Source organism: Leptidea sinapis, chromosome 16, assembly GCF_905404315.1.
Source record: "Leptidea sinapis chromosome 16, ilLepSina1.1, whole genome shotgun sequence".
Taxonomy (NCBI): domain Eukaryota; kingdom Metazoa; phylum Arthropoda; class Insecta; order Lepidoptera; family Pieridae; genus Leptidea; species Leptidea sinapis.
The window spans coordinates 4,937,838-4,946,094 of NC_066280.1; positions in this window are offsets into that span (position 1 = coordinate 4,937,838).

Consider the following 8,257-nt stretch of genomic DNA (forward strand, 5'->3'; position numbering starts at 1 on the left):
AGGCAAGTAATTCTTACAAAATCTTTGAATGCAGAAGTACTAACTTTTAAAAATAACATAAAGTCTTCTTTCAGTAAAATAGCCTATCTTCGATATTTAAGGTACTCTCCCTTCATGTCCCCTAACTTTGGGACATCCTGTATATATAATTCTATTATTATTATTCCTATATAAATATTTAATCATATTATCAACTGTAGAAGAGCTCGTCACCAAACCAAGTCGTTAAAACATTATCAATGAGTTACTTCTTTGCGAGAAATCCTATCAAAAAGGCCGGCAACTGTCCTGTGACTCCTCTGGTGTTGCAAGAGTGTTTGCGTTATAACTAACCAACAGGTATTCCTTTAATTACTGCAAGGATCAAAATTATTTTATTAATTGTTCAAAATATATTTGTATAGAAACAAACTAAAAAAAAAATTTAAGCCATCCTCACGAAGCTTAAGTGTTTATGTGAGGACATGTTATATAAATAGAATATTTTTTAAGTGTTGTGTGACATACTCTCATTTCTATAACATTAAAATAATAAAAGATTTAGGAATTATGTTAAGTACAATAACCAAGACAAGACTGCTACAACCTTCAAACGCGTTTGCTACTGAACAGCCTATTATTTAGCCAATCATTAAATATGGTGGCTCTATTGTAATTTGGAATCCAGATTAATGCCTAGAAAAATAGAAGACTCCACCGATCTCAGCACCTCTCAGTTTAACAAAGAAATCACATCTATATTTGACATGGTGTGTTAAAGGTTTAGGTATACATTAATATACTATATAATAATATCCGGACGACGATTTTTAAGAATGTACAAAACTTGAATAAAAAAAAAACTAATAGGACATCTGGATTCGAACCGGGGTCTTCTGCTTTCCGGATCACCCAATGTCCCATCTGAGCTATAATAGTCTTGTATAAAGTGGCGAAATTTACCTTTGTATTCTAATGTTATTGAGCTGTTTCTCATTCAAACATGGATAAAACCATTTTTTTTAAATTGAAACCTTTTAGCTTTTATGATTTAGCTAGATCGATTTATCACCCCCGAAATCCCCTGCATACTTAATTTTATGAAAATCGTTGGAGCCGTTTCCGAGATTCAGATTATATATATACAAGAATTGCTCGTTTAAAGATATAAGATATACAACGACTCCGGCCCCTAGCTGCTGTAAACCTATGTTTTTAAGAGAAATAAATTATTATTATTATTATTACTATGCCTACCTACAAATACACAGAAATATATATTATATACAGCACGAGCCCTTTAGATATAACTATAATTCTAAGTTGCTTAATAAATTCTCAATTGAATCATAAAATTCAAAATTGTGACATTTAAATTTTATATTCGTCTAAATAACGTAATTTGAAGTCAACTTCTGTGGCTTTAAATTAAACCACAACATGATCGGGAGCAGTAAGGTGCAATAATATTTAATTTATGATCAATTTAATTCAATTAAATGATCAATTTATTAACGTATTGAATGAACAAAGGCAGCAGAAAGCAGCGTGGTACCTCGTGATACCACGACTCCTGGTGTTTCTAAAACAAGTGGTTTCTTGTGAATCTCAAATGAATGAATAAATTACAATTGAGTAAGCTACGGACTATATTGTAAAATCCATCGCAAGGTATACATAATTTTAGATAATATTAGAACTAGAATTGTTTCGTTGGACTACCTGTGAAAACTTTTAGACATAACTACCTACCAACTAATACAACAGCTGCGTAATAAAAATGGCATGTATTTCAAACTCCTCCTCTTAATGCACCTATTATTTTAGAAATAAAGTTGAGAGTGACATATAAATAAGTAAATTACGTTAGTTTCCTAAATTTGTTAATTTAACACACAAATACAATGTGATAAAGTTACTCTTCCAATTTTTATCAGTCGCCAATCGATTGTAATCTAGTTGCAAAAAAATTCATGGCCTTCTCTGAGGGATTAAAATATATTGAGTTTATAAGCACCGCAATAAACGGTTAGCTCATTAATGACACACACGATAATATAACACCTGAATGAGTCAGGATTATACATAATGAGAACAAAAACCTTTTGTTGTCATTCAGCCACCGATATTAATAAAAAGGGATAGTGGCTGGGCCTTTTGTATGTACTTGTTTACTCTGTGGAATGACACGAATGTTTAGAAGCAAAAAACCAAGGGACACGTAGAAGCGACAGATAATTTTCACCTTAACGACACTGCATAAGAATTAGTTTTAATTGATTGTATTTTCGGTGTTTAGTTAGAGGTTTGTGAAAGAGTTGAAGATGATAATCGGTGACCTTTCACATCTAGCTGTGTGGTTTGCTTGATTGACGTTTGTTTGTCGCGCGCTGCAAAGGAAATTTTCGGAAGTTGGGATTCACGACTTGTAGATGACATGAGATTTTATCTAAGTATTCTAGTAGTTGTTAAATTAATCAAAATACTGCCACTGATATCAGCTAGGTTATTTGACAATAATTCATCAAAAATATGTATAACTTAGGTAAAAGAGATTTATCTACATCCATGCTTTAAATCCTCTATTAAAGATTCTAAAACAATTAGCTTATTGCCAACATTAAATCACCCAATGTCCTAATAACCATTACATGATATAAAAGAGTGTTGTAATGAAATTCAGTACAACATTACAACACTCGTTTGGATGATGTAATGGTTACTATGACTGGCTTTTTTAATGTTAGCAGTGAGCTAACTGTTTCAGAATCTTTTATACAGGATTCATATTATGGATGTAGATATAGTCTTGTATGCAACTATTCATAATTAGGTATAAAACACTCAGTGTTGTAATAATACCCCTTATTACACAACAGTTGCATAAATAATAATTATTTTATTCATCAGTAATAATAATAATAATAATAAAGCCTTTATTATTGATTTTCCATTTGATTTCTATATTTTAGTGTTAGTATGTTAGTACGGTTAGTCGACAAACATGATTATTTGATTATTAACTTTTATGTTAGTAAGTTATTATGCATGCACTATGTTAGTTTTCTTTATCATTTTCAAATGGGTCCCAGTTGGGTAAAGGCCTCCTCCGTTCCTTTCCATTACTTTCTATTTTTTCCTTTTTCGAGCCAGTTAGTTCCGCCAATCTGTCTCATCGGTCCACCTTTTATGTGGTCTGCCCACATTTCTCATTCCTGCAGGTCCCTTCCATGTTGTGGTCTGAATGGTCCATCTAGCGTCTGTTAGTCTGGAAATGTGTCCGGCCCATTGCCACTTTAATTTTAATGCTTGATTTAAGGCATCAGTTAGTTTTGTTTTCTTCCTTATCTTCTGGCTATGTATCTTATTAATTTTCCTTAATTTAAGCATGCTTCTTTCCATTCCGCGCTGACATGTCCTAATTAAGTGTTGTATTTTCTTCATAAACAGCCATGTTTGGCAGCCATATAACAAAGTTGGATGAACACAGGTTTCCAATACCGTTTTCTTGAATTCTAAACTGTAGTTTCCTTTTATTTATCAATATGAAAGAAGAATTAGGTATCACTATAATAGTTTGGTAGGAATTTAATTTCATCATTTTATTTAAAGATGTCTGGCAGTGATTACTTACCAACAAGTTCACCTCTCATTCTCAAGAAGCTTTTGATAGCAAAGAGTATGATTAAAAGCCTATGAATTACTCAAAACAATTTCATTATTAATATTTAGTAAGCAGTAATATGAGGACTCGCTAGCCTGGTATAGCCTCTCCTAGTATCAGAATACTGGGTCTCGAAATCTCGAGCGATTGCCGATTGGCCAGCTGGACGCAAAGCCAAATTAGCTTCGAAGAAGCTGAGCGTCATTAATAGAGCACGGCAATAATTCAAGCCGGTCTACAGTGTAGTACTCTACAAAACGCAGAGTAGCTTGTATTGTCGGGGATCCAGTGCTCTGTGAATGATTGTATCACTTGGCGTTGCCTAGACACGTCCCTTCACTGTGTGTCCTCAACCGAATTTATCACGGGGAGTGTTCCTAAGAGCAGTTTCACCTGATTCCTGCCGCCGAATTCCACTTTCGCATCACACCACAAATTATGATATCATTCCCACCACCTCGATGTGTGGAGGTCGTCCACAGTGCGCTTTTCACGGAGCTATATTCCACGTACTACAAAGCTGTGGAATGAGCTTCCTTGTGCAGTGTTTCTGGGACGATACGACATGGGGACCTTTAAAAAAAGCGCGTACACCTTCCTTAAAGGCCGGCAACGCTCCTGTGATTCCTCTGGTGTTGCAAGAGAATGTGGGCGGCGGTAATCACTTAACACCAGGTGACCCATACGCTCGTTTGTCCTGATCTTTCCATAAAAAAAAATAGTACTAAAGATATAGATTTAACGAACCGAATTAAGATCTTTGAAATAAAGTATCTAAGTGAGGACATACCAAAATTCCAAAGTCACAGTCCACAAAGGTGTCATAACAAACGAGAAATTACAAAACCAGTAAAGTAATTAACAACAATTACATACAAAAAAAACAATCGGACAGTTAGTGGTAAAATCTTCAAAAACCATAAGACAATGGAAGACAAAGGGTACAAAGGTGACAATATGACAATAGACTCTATGGGAAAGACACAAAAGCATCTTATATTTATGCATTGTTTGTTTAGCTACTAAGAAGCGACGGCAGAAAACAAATAGCGTTTCTTTACATCGCCACAACCCCATCTTTTATTACCAGTATAATGAGACACGGACTGCTACTGAATTTCTTAACTCCTAATCTAAATAACAAGGGAACAACAAAATTGTCGGGGGTCCTTTTGGGTTGGTTCTTCGGTTGTTTTTCACAGTTCTAATTGCCTATTATAATGATACCTGATACATCTAGGTAGTTTTGTGACGCTCCTGTGATAGGATTACCTTCTATTGTGTTGATAATATCAAGTAAAGCTTGTTTGTAATTTTCGCTATTTACAGTATTTTTAGCTTGATTCAAGGGAATATTAATTATATAATCACACAAATAAACAGTTAATTCGATTGTCGGTATGGGTACTGATAAATACGTTATTAATGTTAAAACACGTATGTAAACATACAATCTATATTTGTTTCCGAATCGTACCTACCTTCAAGAAACTAAATTCCTATGATACACACATGCAGATTGTATCTTTTTAAATATCGAACAAGCCACGTGTCCTGACGCGAGTTTAACATTTTATACCCATCCCAAGAAAAGTGCTTAACTCACTCACTTTATTATAACTCCTGATTATACAATGTGTGAATGCAAATCAAACAATAGTACAAAAACAGTTTAAATTCTGCAAAACAATTATCGAAACTAATTTTAATTACATAAACACATATATTTATTTATTAATATAGCATTTACCCTTTTTCTAAGATCTCTTTCATTGTGTTTAAAAGCCACTTGAGCTCTTATGATTATCGTCCGATTACTATTTTACTATGGTATTTGTAAAAAAGAAGTAAAAGATTTTGATATTATATTGTGAATTGGAAAATTAAAATTGCTATTTAAATATAACAATTAAAATATAATGTTGAAATGCAGCAGAATCTGGATTAAGTTCTTAATCTGGAGTAAGACTCACGGCGAGAGAATGCGATGTGTACAGCGACATATTTGTACGTACCGCGACGCGTTACGACTTCAGAATTCACTATTATGAACAGATCAGGTGGATCATGTGTTACTTCTTTTACCTCTTCTTTCTCTTCGTGTAACGAAGGCCTTTGATATCCAGTTATTACTATAAAAATATAATAAGAATTAAATTTGGATATCTCAGGGTAGAATCATTTATAAGTTAACCGAGTAGAGTGCCTATCCAAAATCTGTATATATAAAGATAAGAGTATTAAAAACAAACAATTCTAATTACCGTAAGAAAATAAATCACTTAATTCAACACTTTAATTCACTCTGAAACCAAACTTGAAGCAGCAGTCGGCCGGTCTAACGGACCCCGATGATTCATCTATCGCATTAATATACTTTTTTATTACAACACCTTTGTTTAACCCTATTATGCATATTATGCCAGGCGTCCATTAACTTCTTGAGGCTATTGTCATTTTTAGCTATGGTAATCAGGGGATCGGAAATCCAGGACTGTGACTGATTAGTTTCAAAAAGTTTCTCAGCTACCGGTACCGGTTACCCACGGTCATTTAGGCCGGGTCGGGATTTGCATATTACGTAAGCAATTTTTCGTACATTGTTACGGATTGCGAAAAAATAAAACGGTTTTCGTGATTAATGACGCTTCGTACATCTTTGAATGAAAATAAGTTACCTTGTCTAAGATAATATCGCTGTATTTTTGTGCATGACAGGTTTTATATATTCTATATTTGGGTGACTTTTTTGCCTATGATCACGTGATAAATTCAACATTCAAAAATATGATGATATATAAATATAAAACTAAAATTAGAAATGTCTTTAGAGAAAGTGTTAAAGTAATCCTATAACAACAAGATACGCATTAACATTCAACTTTCAAAACCGAAATCAGTATGTAATAACATAATCTGTCCTCAACCCTTTGCCACGATCCTAACCGCGGGGCTTTAATAATGTATTCGCCATTAGTTAACCCACAGATGCCGTGGCCATCTTCGAGATTCAAATTACCCCGAAAGGGTTGAAAGGATTACTCCTGCGAATTTTCTCTTTGTTTACTCTTTAAAAAGGTAATATTTTCTTTCACTACATCCTTAATTCGAGATTTAAGCAAGACTTGATATTTTATCAATAATGAAATAAAAATATCAAAATATTCTCTCCGGTTTTATAGCCATTTGTTATTACAAAGCCATTAAGAGCGTTAAAATCTCCTTTTTACGAAGCAGGCCACAACATAATTAATTTTTGACGATACTGTTGACAGAGTAGCTTTTTTAAAATCTACGCCAGAAGGTGTCCGGGCACAGCTGGGCTAGTATTACGTTAATCTGTACGCCGTCGCACTTGTTAAATATTAACGCAGTCTAATTACAACCTCCCCGCCTGCTCTAATGGCTTTTAAAACTGATTCCGCCCTCGAAGGATGCGTATTTGATGACAATTTTCATCGCTTCAGAGGAAAACTCAGCATGTGCTCTTTGCGCTTTAATCTTTTCCATATTGCTTCCATTTTCTCGTGTTTTGTATGTGTGAATAACAAGTTCTATGTGCAGCTGGTGAACTTTTACTTTAGCAGCTTTAAGGAACACTGGTATAACTGATTGTATTATAAGTGATATCAGATTAAAATAGAGAGGTAGATATTCCTATTTTAAGGTATAATAAAGTGAAAGTGAAATAATAAAAGTGAAGCATAGTGACTTGGTTACACAGAAGTATTGCCTACTTATTAAAATATATTATAACTAACTGTTCACTGTTGAAGTAATTTACATATCTGTATTTTGTTTTGGGTGTTAGAACATACATATTATTTTATAGATCTGGAATAATTGTGAAAATAATATAGGTTATCGCCAAACTGAGAACTTAAAACATCGTGGAGAAGTCTTCTAATAGCACAGTAAGAATAAGTGAATTTGCCCGCATTAATTGCAATAACTAATGGTGTCGTGACAGTTTCGTATTTGTACAACTGGCTTTAGCTTACCAACCGTAAACAGGTCATTTTGTAAGCAGAAGGGATCGCTTAACGGTATTCATTGGCTAATGGTACAGCGACAATCATTCTGCACCATTAGAAGTATCATTAGTGACACCGTTTTATTCGGTATTTGTTTTCTTCGTCGGGTCGTTTTGACCGGAGCTGGCTGCTGTCTGGTTAACATCATTAATCAGCCTAAGATGTGAATTTCGGACACATTCTTGACAAAAGTTTTTGATTAACGGTAAGCAAATATGGGAAGTTGGATGCATTTTATGTGGACTCGTATTTCTGCTGGAATTTGTGTCATTCTTTTATTGGTTGTAATAAATGATGTGTTTGTGTGGGAGAGTTGATAGTAATCACAAATTTCTTGATATTATATTGATTTTTGAAGGTATTTTATAATGGGTAGATCTTACATATAGGGCAAAATATTACATCTCGAATGTTATTTCAATAAATATTCAAGATATAGCAAGTGATAATGACAAGACGACATAATAATAGACAATTATGAGCCAATATGCCATGTTTTTATTAGGTACTAAATTACATGATTTCAATAATACTAGGTACCTACTAAATTAGTGGTAAATTAGTACGTGATGGATATCGA